The sequence below is a fragment of the Saccopteryx leptura genome, chromosome 2 (assembly GCF_036850995.1).
Source record: "Saccopteryx leptura isolate mSacLep1 chromosome 2, mSacLep1_pri_phased_curated, whole genome shotgun sequence".
Taxonomy (NCBI): Eukaryota; Metazoa; Chordata; class Mammalia; order Chiroptera; family Emballonuridae; genus Saccopteryx; species Saccopteryx leptura.
The window spans coordinates 215,390,369-215,408,126 of NC_089504.1; the positions used below are offsets into that span (position 1 = coordinate 215,390,369).

General features: G+C 51.0%; 1 pseudogene; it reads right to left on the minus strand.

Moving 5' to 3' along the window:
- Positions 1 to 242: 242 nt before the first annotated feature.
- On the minus strand, positions 243 to 381 carry LOC136396029 (small nucleolar RNA SNORA57; annotated as a pseudogene).
- Positions 382 to 17,758: the final 17,377 nt, after the last annotated feature.

Here is a 17,758-nt window from a genome sequence, read left to right on the forward strand (position 1 = left end):
TATTTGTGTAATAAGAAAAATAAAATTATTCTTAAAAGCACATGTATGTCTAAATGAGGTAATTTATTTGCAGGCTGTAACAGACTAGGACCATCCTAGACTACTGCAAAGGCTTCCCAGCTGATAGCACCCCTCAAATCTGTCAGCGGGGAATAAAGCTGTCAATGCTCAATGGCTTTTCTGTCATTATTTTTAACAAATTACACAAATAAGACATGAGCACATTCTTATTTTATTTCCCCCCATGTCTCATCCTTTGAGGATAGAACCAGCAGGCTGGAAACCATCAGCCCCAAAGCCATGATGCCAAAGGCTGGAGCCCTTTCCCTCTACCTCTGCACATTACAGGGACCGGACCGCACACCTAACCCCTGCCAGAGGATGGGTGAACACATTCCTATGGAACCACATGGAAGTGTGTGTGTCACTGGCATGGATAAGACCTGGGCTCCAAACTCACGGTGCTTCCAGAACTCTAGCTAAGAAAAATGCAGTTATTTCCACCACAACATATTGCTTATATTCAACTTAATGTACGCAACGTGTAAGAAACGAGCTTCCCATGGGATCTGCTGTGCTCACTCTCCCACATCCTTCACCGGGAATATCACCCAGTGAAGACCAAGAGTCATAGTGTGGCCAATTTTACTCCTGACACCAAGAAAAGGACTCATACCACAACCTGCTTTTATGTATTTACTTTTGTCTTAAATAAATAATGACTTAAACCCTCTCTTCTACGATGATGGCTCTTATGGGCTGAGTTATGTCCCCAAACTTTGTATGTTGAAGTCCTAACCCCCAGTACCTCAGAGTGTGCCTGTATTTGGAGATAGGATCTTCAGAGAGATGATTAAGGTCAAATGGGGTCTTTAGGGTGGGCCCTAATTCACCATGACTGACATCCTTATAAAAAGAAGATATTAGGATACAGACACATGGAGCGACACCACATAGGGTCCAGAGAAGATGGCCATTTGCCAAAGGCACTGTTTTACCTGTGATCTGAGCCCTACTTGCCACCTTGGCATATGGTGGCATGCAGCCTCCCCAGTGGCCTCATGGCCTCTGGATCTCTCTGTGTTCCTCTGGCTGTCTTCTGCTTCTCTCACTTTCCTCTCCACAAGGGGCTCATTTCTTTCTAGAACCCTCCAGCTCTTCCTGTCTCAAGGTTTTCCACTCTGCTCCCACTGCCTGAGAAGCCCATGGCAGCTCTGACCCCCATCATCAGAGAGGCTCCCTGACGAGTGGAGGGCTGACTCTCTCCTGCCATCCTCTCCACATCTGATCTCACTCCCTGCCGGACTTGCCTGTCACAGCACTGCACTTGGGTGCCCCTGTCTCAGCTCCCACCATCGCAGCGAGCAGTCCAGGGTCTAACTCGTAGCTGGAAAGCACCCTATTCATGTTTATTGAGTTCATGAATGACACGGGATTTTGGAAGTCAGCAGCAGCTCCACTGGAAGGCACCACAGTGCAGCAACTTGAACTCCCATTGAGGCCTCTGTTTCTTTGGGGAAACCCATGGGGCCTTGCGATAGGAAGGCCTTGGTTATCTTTCAAGTCCTTTGACCTAAGTATTGCATGTAGCATCCAAGCATGCACATCACTTGTTTACTGAGTCCCTCATGGACATGAGGGGCTGAGGAACCAAGGCTTAAGGGACAAGAAGCTCGCTGCCTGCACCAGCATGGCTGGTGAAGCTGGCGGTGAAGGTGTGAGGAGTTGAGGGGGAGATTGAAGCACATCCACTGATGGGAACAGCACAAGGGTATATCTCCCCAGCATAGAGGGAGAGCCCGGGGGGGGGGGGGGGACCTGCACGTCCGGTAGAAGGAGAAGCGGCAGTATTTCTCTGCATGCGGTCAGGGCAGTCCTGGTCTCCAGCTAGAACCCTCAGGGGTTCCTGTGCACCAGACTTTGAGAACCACTCTCCAGAGCAGTCCTTTAGCAGATAGTATAAATGGGTCTTAGTGGGAAAAAGTGGCAGGACTGATGAGGGATGGGGCTCCCTAGGAAGGAGGACCTTGGAGAGTAGGAGGGGATGGACAAACCCAAATGGCTGAGATGGCAGTGGACTGGAAAAGGGACATGACCTCATCCACAGTGCAAGGGGCGGCAAGGAAGTGGGCAGGTGTGTGGACCCGGCAGGGATTAGCAGGCACTGCAGTCCGTGGATTCCCACTTCCTATTGAAAGTGAGGTCATTCAGCCTTTGGGAGAAGTGAAAGCAGAAAGCTACCCGGAAGGGTACAGGAGCCTCTGATCAGCGTGTGGGCATGTAGCAGGCAGGATTGGGAGGTCTGCAGGTGAGTCCAGGAAAAGGGCTGATGGTGGGATGGAGTTGGGGTAACAACACAAGACTGTGCATTCACCCTGAGCCCCACCACCCCTGAGGCAGGCTCCATTATGATCTATTATCTCACTGTTGAGGCAAAGTAAGTCAGCCAACCCCCTACAGGCAAGAAGATGGTGCCACAGGAACTCTTAATGCAGGATTAAGAAAGTCCACAAATGCCCCCAAACTGTATTTCTACTGAAGCTGAGAGATTGTGCATTACCTAATTGAACAGCAACAGATGGCCACATAATATTTTAGGTTGAACACAGAGATGCCTTGGTGATAGCATTCTAACATCCTGTGTCCTTGGAAGATGTGATTTTAAAAATGTCTTCAGATAACAAGGATAGGACACCAACACAGAGGCCAAAAACTCTGATTTGGGGCTAGTCTGGGACCAGCCACCGGGAATCCTACACTTCTTCTCTCCACGTGGGTCCTTCAGTAGGCATGCCAAGCCCATGAGTACCCTCTCCAATTCCCAAGTTCCCTGTGGCAGGAAGGGTGTGGCCCCTGCTCTTGAGGCCCCTTCCTATACAGGCACCCAAGATGCGTCCAGACCAGTGAAGATGTGCGTTCTGCCTGACTTGCTGGCTGGAGTGCGGACCACCCAGGGTCCCCCGCAGACTCACCCCATCCCACCCTCTGGAAGGGCAGACCAAAGCGTCTCCGACACGCTCTTACTAGGGTAAGGAGCAGCCGTGTCTGGTCCATCTCCCCAAAGCCTAGCCTCCTCATGGCATCCCCAAGGTACAGGGACCAGGAGCAGGATGGGCGGCTGGCCTGCAGGGGTCCCGGTTGCAGGGCAGAGGTGTGCGCGGCCCTCTTCCTGGACTCTGGGTGATTCACATCAAACGCCGGGCGCCTTTGTTCCCGCCGGCTGTGAGTGCGCACGCGGGGCTTTGTTGCTCCTCGGCAGCCGGCCCTGTGGTGCCCGGGGGCCTTGCTAATTACAGCTCTGCCCGCGCCCGCCCCCCCCCCCCCCCCCCCCCGCGCCTTTGAAGTGGGTGCCGCTGCCCGCCGGCCTCGCACCCAGGTAATTGCAGCTTCCCTCCAGGCCGGCTGCCGGTTGCTAAGGTTCCCTGGGTCTTTTCAGCAGGTTGTTGGGGGAAATTACAATGCAGCTCGGAGCAGAAGGTAAAACCTATGCTTTCATCGGGGTTAGATTAATGTAGGTTAAGCTGTAAAGAATTTTAAGAACATGCTTTGTGTGGTAAGGATAGGTTTTGCCTGGAGGTGGGACTGGTGCCCCACACAGCTGAAAATGACAGGCTTGGTGAGCCAGGGACAGGAAGCAACCTGGTGGCCTTAGTGCAAGGCTAAGCAAGTGCCATTTGTCCCCGCAGAGCAATGCGCCTGGCCCCCATGTCCTCCCTTCAGAGCAAGGGAGTCCCATGAACAGCACTGAGCAGAAAGCCCCCTGTACTTGGCCACCTTTGCGGGTGCTCCCTTTTTATACCCGCCTAATAAAACCAACTGCAGTGATTAAACTAATGCGGTTTTTGGTATTTGAAATAAGCTAAAAACCAGTTATGGGAGAGAATGAGGGAAATATGTCCTTCTACCCCCACCCCTCATTGGTTTCTCTACTAGAAAACATCATGGGTAGGTCCTTAGAGATGACTACTTCAGCAGTAAATTTGCTTCCAGACATAATTAGTTGGGTTTTGGGACAGAAGGTTTTGGTGTTCAGAAGAGTAGTAAAGAGAAATTCAGTGTGTTTTCCTCTGGGCATGCTCCTGGCCATAAATTGTGTCCTTCTTTGAGAAACAGAGTTTCCTTCAGCCCATCCCACATTCGCTACCCAAACATGAGCTAGATACCTGCTGTGAGCAAACCCAGCTGAGTCCAGAGCTTTCAAAGAAAAACCACCAAGGCCCCTTTTTGAATCTCAAATATGACCTGTGGTGGCACAGTGAATAAAGTGTTGACCTGAAACACTGAGGTTGCAGGTTCGAAACCCTGGGCTTGCCTGGTCAAGGCACATATAGGAGTTGATGCTTCCTGCTCCTCCTCCTCTTCTCTCTGTCTCTCTCTCTGTCTCTCTCTCTCTCTCTCTCTCTCTCTCTGTTTCTCTCTCCCTTTCTCCCCTCTCTAAAATGAATAAATAAAATATTTTTAAATATATGACATAATGTACTGAGGCCTGGGACAGGACTCGCCTAGGTGGCATCCTTACTCAAGATCTCTGAGACATAGGCCCTGCCCGGTTGGCTCAGCGGTAGAGCGTCGGCCTGGCGTGCGGGGGACCCGGGTTTGATTCCCGGCCAGGGCACATAGGAGAAGCGCCCATTTGCTTCTCCACCGCCCCCCCCCTCCTTCCTCTCTGTCTCTCTCTTCCCCTCCTGCAGCCAAGGCTCCATTGGAGCAAAGATGGCCCAGGTGCTGGGGATGGCTCCTTGGCCTCTGCCCCAGGCGCTAGAGTGGCTCTGGTCACGGCAGAGCGATGCCCCAGAGGGGCAGAGTATCGCCCCCTGGTGGGCAGAGCGTCGCCCCTGGTGGGCGTGCCGGGTAGATCCCGGTCGGGCGCATGCGGGAGTCTGTCTGACTGTCTCTCCCCGTTTCCAGCTTCAGAAAAAGAAAAAAAAAAAAAAAGATCTCTGAGACATATATGGGATCTATTGTAGGACAGAATGGTGTAGAAAGCAGTAAACAAATCCTCAGGCACACCATCACCTACTCAGGGAAAGGGGCTTATTGAAAAAAGATCCCACTGTTGGATCCCACGCAGATTTGTCACATTGAAATTTCCAGAACAGTGGTTTCCAGACTTAAATTTTAATCTAGGAGAATCTTTCCCCCTAAAGTAGCATTAAGCGGGACTCCAATTTATAGGAAAAATGAAAGCAAACTGCTCTGTATACATAGGAGCCAGCATTCAGGAATTTTACCTTCCCAGCTCAACTTTCTTCACCTCCCCTTCCCCTCCCCAACTCTCCCATCCCCACCTTGGGCTGTGTCTTGGAAGATAATTTAAGACAAGCTGCCTTTGTTATAGTAGTCAGGGTACTACCGGAAATAGAACCAATAGGAGAAATTGACATATATAGATACAGCTATTTCATCTATCTATCTTTGTATCTATCTATCTATCTATCAATCATCTAACTCTATCATCTACCTATGTATTGGGAGAAATATTTGAAGGGATTGGCTCCTATGATTGTGGAGGCTAGCAACTCCATAAAGCCCCAAATCTGTAGGGCAGGCTGGTAGGCTGGAGACCCAGGGAAGAGCTGGTATTGCAGCTCAAGTCTAAATGCAGATTCCCTCTCTCCTTGAACTTGTCTTTTTCTAAGGGCTTTCAACTGATTGGATGAAGTGCACTCATATTAAAGGCAAAGAAGAAGAGACCCTGGGACTGACTCCACTTTGTAAACACTTTAGTTGTAGGTCAGCATTGGGATCAGCTCTCTGTTCCTACATGTTTGTTCTCTGTAAAGTCCCTCTTCTGCAGCTGAAGGATACAAAGAGGTTTCAGGTCATTGTCATAATTTTACAAACCCAGCAACATTTTCTTTGTTTTGCCACTCCTGATGCTGCAATAGGATTTCTTGTCAACCATGGTCTCTTGGCAATGTTAGCTCTCCCCTAACACTGTTTACTCCTTTTCCTCTTTTCTTGTGGTTTGTGTAAATCTCAGTTTCTGTCCATCTTTATCTCTTATTGCCATGTTTTCTACAGAGAGCAAGTCAATTTCTACAACTTTGAGTGCTTCGCCCAGATTTTATAATGTTCTTTTCTTTTTTTAATTTTTATTTATTTATTTATTTATTTTACAGAGACAGAGAGAGAGTCAGAGAGAGGGATAGACAGGGACAGACAGACAGGAACGGAGAGAGATGAGAAGCATCAATCATTAGTTTTTCATTGCACATTGCAACACCTTAGTTGTTCATTGATTGCTCTCTCATACGTGCCTTGACCGCGGGTCTTCAGCAGACCGAGTAACCCCTTGCTGGAGCCAGCGACCTTGGGTTCAAGCTGGTGGGCTTTTCCTCAAACCAGATGAGCCTGTGCTCAAGCTGATGACCTCGGGGTCTCGAACCTGGGTCCTCTGCATCCCAGTCCGACGCTCTATCCACTGCGCCACCGCCTGGTCAGGCTTTGCCCAGATTTTAAAAGTATCAACACTGGGCAGTAGACAAAGATGCATTGTTTTTGTAAGGATATATAAGAAAAAGATCACAACCAAAGTAACAAAACACATTCAACAAACTTCTAGAAATATAGGAACTTTTGGATAAAGAGGAATGTTCTATACCAACCAGGAAAAAAAACAATTAAGGAGCATATAATGATCACAAACATATATGCACCTAACAACATGGCATCCAAATTTATGGTGCAACAATGGACAGAATTATAGGGAGAAATGGAACAAAACAGAGAGCTCAGAAACACACACATTCACATACTGTATAAGAATATAATATATAATATTTATAGGATATTTATAGGAATGACGTTACAGAAAAAGTGGAGAACCCAAGATTGTAATAAACAGAGGGATACACATGTTCCTGAGTGGGAAGATGTCATATCATAAAAATGCTCATTGTTCTGAAGTTAATCTACAATCTCATGACATTCCAGTAGGTATTCCTATAGTGTTTTTTGATTGTTTGTTTGATTTCCATTTGGGAAGTAAAGATGAAAACTAGTAATTTTTAAAGTTCATATGGAAGAGAATATATGTAAGAATTGCTAATACGTTTGTGAAAAGGGAAAGGTAATGTGTATATACATTATCTGTAGGCATGAACAGTTATCTAGATGATATGCTGGCAAAGGAAAGAGACCAAAGGATTTTAAAACAGAGGCTAATGGACTGGATCCAAGTGTATATAAGAACCTAATCCATCATAAATGTGACATTTCAAGGTGTGGGGAAGGAGAGGTATTTAATAAATGGTGCATAACAGCTTCTGGAATCAGAGTTCCACTCATTGCATTGCCAATATTCATGCTCACACTCCAAATGGAATAGAGCTAAACATAAACATAAAACACAACAGCAGAGAAATTTAAAAATTGTATTTTAAGGCCCATAAATCTTAAGGAAAATGTTACTGACTAAATAAAAGCTTAAAATACCTGGCAAAAGACAAAAGAATCAAAAAGTATTATTTTTTTTTAAAAAAGCAATTAAACCAAAGCATAGAAAGAAAGAGAGAGAGAGAGAGAGGAAGGAAGGAAGGAAGGAAGGAAGGAAGGAAGGAAGGAAGGAAGGAAGGAAGGAAGGGAGGGAGGGAGGGAGGGAGGGAGGGAGGGAGGGAAGGAGGGAGGGAGAGAGAGAGACCATAGGGAGGGAATATTTACAGTAATTTTTCAGGGGACAAAGGGTTAATTGCCTGCAGATCCAAATAACTCTGGTGATAAGAAAAACAAACTCTCACTCCCTTATTTGATAATCTTAGGAGACCTCTCTTATTGAATCACTTTCTAAGTGGAATTCTAACCTACCTCTCCTAGAGACACTGGGCCTCACAGGCACTCCTCCAGGTGCCAGTGACTGATGGCTGGGTGCCAGGCGGGAGCCTGCTTGGGCGCGGGCTCAGGAGCAGTGAGACCAGGGAGGTGGCCATTGCTCATGGTCCAAGCCTGCCAACAATTCTTGTCTCTCTAGACCAGCGGTTCTCACAGGTTGAGAACCGCTGCTCTAGACCCATGGTCACATGTCAAGTGCTGTCTTTCCCCCCGCCCCCAGTATTTCAGTATTCCAGTATTGTTTTTGTAACATGGAGTTATTTCAAATTCCACTTTTACTTGTCACTATACCTCATTTTCTTAGAGAAAGCTTCATTCCCTGGTTGGGATATGTTGAACAGTCACTGAGGAGACGGGGACACACGGAGGGCCACCTTCAGCCACATGGTGATGCTCTCAGAGTTATTGTTGCAAGGTAAGTAAGCCCTGGACGACTTCCTGTGATGCATGTTCACCCCACTTGAGTAAATAACTATGTCTCAGCGGAGTCAGTGTAGCCCTCCTCTCTGCTGGTGAGTGAGCAGAGGTGAGTGACAAAGGTCTGCAGCAGAGCCAAACAGGATGTGTTGGGGGCAAATTCTTGGGAGATTTTCTATGTTCTCATTTGGAGGCAGTTGGCAAACCAGGATAAACTGATCTGTGGCCTGGCTCCTGAGGCTGGTTGGGGCTGTGTCAGGCTGACAACAGAAACTCTAGCCAACCTGCTTCCTGGGACTGACATCTGAGGATAGAAGGTCTGGGCAGGCTCTGAACAGTCATGGAAGCAGCTCTGGGCTGTGACTCTGTGGCAGGGCCACGCTTTGCTCTTTTACCTGCACTGGTCTAGTGGGTTCCTCGGACACATTTCCATGACCTTAGCTTGTGTGATATGGGGAAGGTGATTTCAGCATGGAGGAAAGGGGGCAGAAATTGAAGCAGGTTCTTTGTTGTCAGGGCCTCAGAACATTCATTGCGTGGGTGTGCTGGTTTGTTCCCAGTGAGGGGACCTGGAGGAATCTCATACCTGAGACTCCTGTTCTCGCTGAACATCGTAGAGCCCATATGCTGGAGATGTGTCTGCAAAAATGCTGCTTTATGCAAATTACACCCAGCACTTAATTTGCCGGTTCTTCCTACCATGTAGGTCTCCACCAGGCACCTTTTACAGGTAGGGAATCGACATTCAGATCATTTCAGTGACTTGTCCAGGGACATCCAGCATCCCGTCTAGCGAGAGCAATTCTGAGCCTCATTCTGCATTCAGGCACATAGTTCTGTATTTTTAAATATGAACAAGATCCCACTAATTACCCCATTTGTCATCAAGAGCATTACTAGCATTACTGGGTCGGATGTAATAGAAGGAAACCTTTCCTGGGAGGGTTCAAGGCAACATAATTTTGATTCTTCAAATCTGACACATGCTCTCACTTTAATCAACCAGTTAAAGGTCAGTGAGAGGCTTGGGATCAGAGGTCAAGGGTCATCTAGTGAGGTTAACAGGAGTCACAGTGACAGGGTCTGCACAAGTGACATCTACTATCCTGTGGGAAGTCCCCTGCCATCCTGACCTGCTCCCACACCACCCAGGGCCACTGTGACTCACAAAGTTCTCATCAATTGGGAGGGAAATGAGGAAAGCTCAATTTACCCAGTTTAAACAGCTCTCCTTTCCCCATAGATCTGGGGGACCATGTCCTTCCTTTTATCAGATAATGGTTATAATGAAGTATACTGTGTGTTTGCCGTTCCACAGCTCCTAAGATCCTGTGGCTCAGAAGCCTCTGTCCCTACACTGTGGGCCCTGCCAGGTCTGAGCTGGCAGGGAATCCTGGAGTATAGGTGAGGGGGGCCCAACACAAGGGTTCCCCTAGTGTAGATAATGGGGTCTTGTGTAATAAGAACCATTTCCAGGTTTTCTTCATATGACCCTAGGTAACTGAGACTGTATGATCAGTACGAAAACCATCCCTCTTAGTATCTGTTAGAGATGTGAGAGTGTGTGTGTGTGTGTGTGTATGTGTGTGTGTGTGTGTATGCTTATATCATCTATTTATTGAGAGAGAGAGAGAGAGAAATAGAGAGACAGACAAACTTCCCAGGCACAGAGTTTGTTTTACAGAAAGAGCCTTGACACACTCCCCCACCCTCCCTCCCTGTTTCTGTCTCTGTCTCCACCCCTAGCAAGCCCTACCCCCAGGGAGAGTGCTCCGCACAAACACCTGTGTCCCATGTAGCCTCTGCCCAGAGCTGGAGCTGGGGTCCCCCAGGACGTCTTGGGACTCACAGCTACAATGCTGTCCCTCTGAAACATGCGTTTTAGGGGCTGCTGAGAGGGGTCCTACCGACTCAGGGCCAGCTACCAATGTGGGATTGGGGTGCCAGGGGTCTCCTATGAGGGCATAAACCCCTTGCCCACCACTGGGAGCTCTCTTCCAGCCTGTCCCTGAGCATGTAGGGAGGGGCCGGTAGGCAGTGCATTTTAAAAAGAATAATCACACGTAATGGCTGTCCGCCTGCAGCAGCACTTCACTTCAACTGCGGTTTTGAGAGGTCAGACTGGAGTGACCCTGGGCCTTGAAGACATGAACCACCCGCTGCACACGCACGTGCTCACTCCCCTCCCCTGGGCGACTCTTCTCTCTTCTCATTAGCTGTTCCCTTGAAGGACTGACTTCCCTCCGGAGGGAAATTCCTGAAACCCAACAGTTGACAAACCCACACACCCTCCGGAGGGCCAGGCACCAGATAAAAGGGGACGTTCACTGCCGAGAATAGGGACTTGCTGCTGCCACCAGGGGACCCAGCAGAGTGTTGGGACCTGCCACTGGGGCTCCAGGAAGCGTGGGGACCTGTTGTCCAGACCCCAACAGAGGGGGAACCTGCAGCCTGGAGTCCAGCTAGCTCCCTCAGGGACAGGCTCCCGGCCCTCCCCGGCTGGTAGCCGAGCTCAGTCCTAAAAGGCTGCAGCGTAGAGTCTACACGCGAGGAAAACAGGTTCTCTGAGTTTTTCTGGTTTGCTTTCAGCTCTCTGCCGCTGGATGATCTATTTCTGTCTTTCCTTTGGGAAAAATGTGCTTTGCCAATGACTAATCAAGGCCCATGCAGAGATGTTATCAGCTGTCACCTGCACAGCAGGACTTGAGCCTGTGCGGAAATGAGGAGATAGACAGGCGGGTGGCTGCAGCCCCGACCTGCCAGCACCACCTGCCTCCCCGGCAGAGCTGCTAGAAGCTGGCTGCTGCCAGGGCCACCTCTGTCCCTGCCACAGGCTCTGGGCATGTGGCCATCCCACTGACTGCCGGGGTCCCCCCCCCCCCCCGCCAAGAGGGCTGACCCAGGTGTCTGAGGAGCAGCTGCCTCCCCTTGGGCCAAGTGCGAGCCCTGGATGGAGTTTGGGACCCAGACCCCTCATGTCTATCCTGCTGACGCTGTGTACTGTTCTCCTGCCCCTGGTGACTCCAGGCAGAGGAGGCCGGCGATGGGAGCCCTGCACAGGTAAGGGGGCTGCTGCCAGGAGGGGTGTTGCTACACACTAAATACCACTTTCTAACATGATTCAAGGTCCCTGGTACACTGGGACAGGCAGAGGTGGAGAAGATGAAAGGGAACAGGGAGGTGATCACAATAGAAGTTCAGTCTTTAAATGCTAACAGGGTGGGGACTTGATTCAAAGAGTTAAGCAGCCATCATCTGAGGCCCTTCACATGTATTTACCTGCTTGGTTTCCCAGGGAAAGGCCTTACACCTGCTTAAGGAATGGAGCCTGCGAAGGAGGCAGAGAACTCCAGGTCTGCATTTATAGAAGCGCAGGGCCATCACCTGGCTTAGTAGTTCTGTCCCATGAGAGGTGGGAGAGATAGGAATAGTCCCAAGCACACCTTTCAGGCTGGCCTCCACTGCAGCGGGGCGCTCTGCTGGCCAGATCACCAGAGCAGCTGGGTGTGTGAGGCAGGAGGGCAGATCATGCCCTCTCCTTTTCAGAAAGGCTAAGTGGACTTGCTGATGACCATGACATCATCATAACTTTCTGGATTTTCTACCAAGAGATTTTATTGATTAAACCCAACATTAAAAAACAAAGTGAGCCTGACCAGGCGGTGGCGCAGTGGATAGAGTGTCGGACTGGGATGCAGAGGACCCGGGTTTGAGACCCCGAGGTCGCCAGCTTGAGCGCGGGCTCATCTGGTTTGAGCAAAAAGCCCACCAGCTTGAACCCAAGGTCGCTGGCTCCAGCAAGGGGTTACTCGGTCTGCTGAAGGCCCGTGGTCAAGGCACATATGAGAAAGCAATCAATGAACAGCTAAGGTGTTGCAATGCGCAATGAAAAACTAATGATTGATGCTTCTCATTTCTCTCCGTTCCTGTCTGTCTGTCCCTGTCTATCCCTCTCTCTGACTCACTCTCTGTCTCTGTAAAAAATAAATAAATAAATAAATAAAAATTAAAAAAAAAAAAAAAAAAAGCAAAGTGACAAGGAAACGAGGTCTGGGAGCCAGGGACCCGGTTGCTGGTCAGTGAGAGTGATGTGGGCATATGTGGCCTTGGTGACAGTGGCAGTGTGGGTGTCACAGGGAGGCACCAAGAGGGTTTGCTGTGCAGTTCTGGTTCTATTTGCATATATAACTCATCCTCAGTTCCCCAGAAGCAGCTGAAGCCCTCCATGTTATAGCTCTGTGCTCCGATGGCACTTGGCTCCCAAAGGTGTGACCAAGCGATGCCTGCTGCTGATCCAAGTTGGAACACTGACTGACATGGGTGGTAGTGTTCATTAAAGTCTCTATTCCCTTCCCTTGAATAGCCAGGGTCTGTTGAATAGGAGGTAAACGGCCAGCTCGTGGGGAGTTGGGGCAGCTGCTGCGTGGGTCGGTAGGAAGGTCTGAGCCCCCTTCTGGGCTCCTGAGTTGGCTGCACCTGCCCCGGGGACTGTCTTGAGACACAGGATTTGAAAACCACACTGGAGCCAGGTCAGCCTGTCAGAAATCCTCTGGCCAAACTCCCTCTCTGCCACACACAGACACCAGTACATGGGGTCCTAGACAGCCCCAGAAAGACCCTGTGCTGTGCGGGAGCTCATGTCATTCTGAGTTTGCGGCCATCCCCCTGTGGGGGATGAGTCACTGACATGTATCTTCACATTCCCTTCAGTGCTGGGAACAGAATCAACCTGCATAATAATAATAAAGGTTATTTATAAAGCCCGCCCCCTCTCCCCTGAAGGTATGTTGCAAATAGTTAAAAGATGACCCAGTTATAAATACCACAAATGAGGGAGGAAAGATAAAAGTCACGTAAATAATATTGAACTACGTTTGGAGCATTCCCAAGACATAAAGGCCAGTCAGGATTTCAGAGACTGAAAAACATCACTTTGATTACATTCAGTTTTGCAAAGTGAGTTATGCTATAGGGTTGTGTGTGTATGTGTGTAGGGGCTGGACTTCACTTTCCTTTGGGGCTTGTTCATGGGTCTGTCACTGAGTGGTGTGAAGTGCTGTGGCCTTGGCTGTGACACCCGGGATTTGAAGTCCTGGCCCCAACTCTGTCCAGGTTGGAGCAGTGGCTGGTTGCTGCCGTGCAGGCCACAGGTCAGTGGGGAAAGTTCTTCAGGCTTGTGTGCCCCTCTCTGGAGGCCATTGTGCCATCTCTCTGCCCTGGTCACACTCTCTCCCTAGTATCAGGTTGCAGTTAAGGTCACTGTAAGGCTGTGAGAGACCTCTGGGCTAGGATTTTCAGGCATCCCTACCTAGTGGAGCAGCAGAGGGGAGAGAAACTGTACCTTGAGAAGTCTGGGCAAAGGCAGGAGGCTGGAGTGGCCTAGGAGTTAGGAAGACAGGCGATGATGGCTCAGTGGTACTTGGCATCTGTATGGCTTCAGGTTCAACACTGAGGAAGTATGGGGAGTGGCAGTCCAGGAGGCCTGGGCAGGCAAGGCCTTGTCTGGACAGGAAGCAGGCCATTTCAATTGGCTTTCACCAGGAGCTGGGACCTGGACAGCTAAAATGGGCAGGGGAGCAGGCAGGGATCACTGGGAAACTATGGTTAGGACCATGTAGGCATGCAGACTGATCAGCAGCTCCCCAGCCCTTCTTGGGAAAGCTCAGGGCTATGGACACCTCCTCCAGGTAGGCATTGTTGTACAGACCATCTGCTGAGGGGTGGGGGTTGGGGGCTGGCTGGCCCTCTGCACAGTGTTGTCTGACAGTCAAGTGTTAGTCTCAGCTAAACCTGAGCCAACCCAGCAGGTTGTCAGCATGAACAGGCCACCAGGGGGCAGGTGGTACATGCAACCACTAGTCTAGTCTCAGGAGAGGAGAATGGAAGGGGCTTTGGAGCCCAGCAACTAGGTGCTCCTGGTGGGCTCCCTCAGTTGAGTGTGACTGGCAGGATTCTGGGCTAAGATGCCTTTCATGCTGGTCGACTCTGGAGCCAGCCCGCATCCTCTGAGGCTTGGAGAGAGCCCTCACTGGGGCCAGCTGCCTTGGGACAGAAAGGTTGAAATAGGGACTGCTAAGCTCTACCTGGCTCCTATAAAAAGTTTATGATTCTGGTTGCATTGACATGTGTGTGGGTGTCCTGCAGGGAGACACCTAGGTGGGCGTGTTCTAGAGGGGGGCTCTCCTTTAGGGAATGAGCAGTGGCTAGATGGGGACAGGGTGGTGCTGTGGAAAGTCCCTGTTGTCCATCCCAACTCAGCTTGCCGGGACCAGATAGGAGACCAAGGCAGAGAATTCTGTGGGAGCCATAATGGGGACAGCTGGAACCAATGTACTGGGGTTACTGATGGGATCAGGGGGCTAGGTAGAGTGAAGTGGTAAAGTGGGGGCTTGGAAGAGGTGGAGATGTCAGAATAACTGTGTCCCACCATCTGCGTTGTGCCTAACCCGGAAACAGCCAGAGGTGGGTCCTCACCCAGGACTCAGGGCCTAATCCACATGGCACCCCTCCTTCCCTCCATTCGCTCAATACCCAGGCAAGGAAGACACTGTGCCCACTGCTGGGGACACACTGCAGGTAGTACGTTCCCATGGGCTGGGAGCCTGCACCTCAGTCAAATTGAAGCTCTGCAGAGTAAGGAGCTGTGACCTCCCCTGGGCGGAAGAGTCCAGGTTGGTGCTCCAGCAAGTGATTCCGTGTGAGTTCTGGGGAATCCTAGCCCTTGGCGGAGGTCCCTGTAGCCATTACTGGAGACGCCCCCTGCTGGTGGTTCACACCCACATGAATCAAACCCTTTACCCTTTTGCAGTTTTAAAAAGCCTGTTGGTTCTCTTTCCTGATAGCTGTTCTTTGTCCACTCAGAGCAGAAGCGCATTGGCCCCTGGTTATCTGACCAGCCAGCCTCACAGCCTCAGGCCGGGGTGTTCCAGACCAGCCCCTTGCAGGCACTGGGAAATCTGGGAAACTGAAGGGGAATGAGGCTGAAAGGCCACCTCGCCTGCTTGATAGTTTTGCAGGGCTGGGAGTGGTTGGTAACTGGGGACAGACAATCCCAACAGTTGTAGTACTGAGGCTTTTCACTTTTGTCACTTTTAACAAAAGTCCATTTGTAGCATTAAATGAATGACACCACCTCTGTTGCCGTCAGTACAGGCTCAGCGACCTGCACTCTGGAAGAGACCCCAGCACACCCCTCACCCTTGTCTCTCCAGACACAAGTCTGAGAGACCATCCCTCCTCTTCATCCCCCAAGCACAGATGAGGCCACGCCTTAACCAGGCACTCTCACCCTGATGCCTGTTTTCCTTCAAAACGTTTCCAGCTGTAGGACAGGTTGTTTTTTGTCTGCACAGAAATCAGGAAACAAAGAATACGCACTTTTATAATGGAACCTCGTACACTATGCGCTGATTCTGTGGTATCTTTTTTTTTTTTTTTTTGTATTTTTCTGAAGCTGGAAACGGGGAGAGACAGTCAGACAGACTCGGGCATGTGCCCGACCGGGATCCACCCGGCACGCCCACCAGGGGGCGACGCTCTGCCCACCAGGGGGCGATGCTCTGCCCCTTCGGGGCGTCGCTCTGCCGCGACCAGAGCCACTCTAGCGCCTGGGGCAGAGGCCAAGGAGCCATCCCCAGCGCCTGGGCCATCTTTGCTCCAATGGAGCCTTGGCTGCGGGAGGGGAAGAGAGAGACAGAGAGGAAGGAGGGGGGGGGGGTGGAGAAGTAAATGGGCGCTTCTCCTATGTGCCCTGGCCAGGAATCGAACCGGGGTCCCCCGCACGCCAGGCCGACGCTCTACCGCTGAGCCAACCGGCCAGGGCGGTATCTTTTTTTCTTTTAATGTTTATTTTATTGATTTTAGAGGCGGAGGGAGAGAGAGAGGAATATCGATCCATTCCTGTATTTGACCTGACCGGGGATGGAACTCTCAACTTCTGTGCTTTGGGAAGACGCTCTAACCACGGAGCTATCTAGCCAGGGATGATTCTGGGGTTTTGATAGTTAAGAGTAAATCATGGATTTCCGGGCAGCCCTTTTCCACAGTAAAGGCGCAGGCTTCCAGGTCTGGACCGTTTTTTTGCTGGACACCCCCCTACACACCGCCACCCGTTTCCCTTCACCTCCCCCTGCCCCGCCCCCCTCCCCCTTCCCCCTCCCCCCTTCCCCCTCCCCCCACAACATAGCCCCATCTGGCAGGTAGATTCTGAGCCCTTGGTTAGAGAACTCCGCATTGGGGTAGGTAGGGGCAGAGGCGCTCACTTCCCTTCCCAACCTGAGAGTCTGGGAAGAAGGGGCCCGGTGGTCTGCTGTTACTCTCCACGTGCAAACCCCTTATCTCCGTTTGCAGGAGCACCCTTAACGCAGGCTCCAGCCGGGGATGGAGGCTCATCCAGCCTCTGCACGACCCCTCCTCACCCCACAGCCTGTCCACACTAATGCCATATCCCACCCAGCTCCGCTCAGAAATTAGGGAGAGGGGCATTGGAAGTTAAAGTCGTTCCCTTCCCTCGCAGCAACTTGAGGTAGGACCCCATCTGTTAGCGCTTCACTTTTCACCCTACCCCTACGTCCCTACGTCGGGGCTGGGTGACCCGGTGCCCAGGTACATTTGCCCTGGCGTAGAGATCTTGACGGGGTCTCAAGCGAATCCAGTCTAAAGAGCATCTCCAGCAATGTCAGGCATACTTACCTGCCATTGGTGGGCGCTTGGGGCCGGGAGCGGAGGCGTCCGGGGGTGGGGGTGGGGGGGAAGGAGAAGAAATGTCAACCTCGCTGCCAAGGTAACTCCAGGGTCGGCTTGCAGCCCGGGAACCCCTCCAGTGTCGCTAGAGCCGCGGGCAACGCAAGGGGGAAAGCTGGGTGACCTGGAAGGGGAAGGCGGGAGCTGCCAGCTCCGGGCCAAGGAGGGGCGTGGTGGGGTCGGCCCTGCCATCGGTTCTGCGGGCGGCGTGCCTGGAAGCACTGGGTGCGCGGAGGGGTTGGTGCTACTCAGAGGAAAAGGTGGTGTGTGCGCGTGAATGTGCATGCACGAGCGCCGCTGAGAAAAACCCAGAGCATATCCACCCAAGTGGTAAAACTTGTTTCATGGTCTTCTTTCCGTGGCTTGCACGTGGCTGTGCCGCAGGCCTTCTGCGTGGAGGTGGTTAGGAGGTCTCCCAAGGCGCGAGCACAGCTCCACAGCCCCACCTGGCGCGGCGTGTGAGCCTGCGTCCTGGCCCAGGCTCAGCCAGTGGAGACGCAGCGCCGCTGCTTGGGCTGTGAGCTCTAGGAATCCTTGGGCTGGGTAAAGCTGGATAGCTCGGTTGGTCAGAGGATCTTCCCGAAGTGGAGGTTGCCGGTTTGATTCCCGGTCAGAGTACATACAGGAACAGATCGATGTTCCTCTCTCTCTCTCTCTCTCTCTCTCTCTCTCTCTCTCTCTCTCTCTTCCTCTCTCGCTAAAATCAATCAATAAATATTTTTTAAAAAGACCTACAGGTGAAGTCTGAGTGTCGCGCACCTAGGGGACT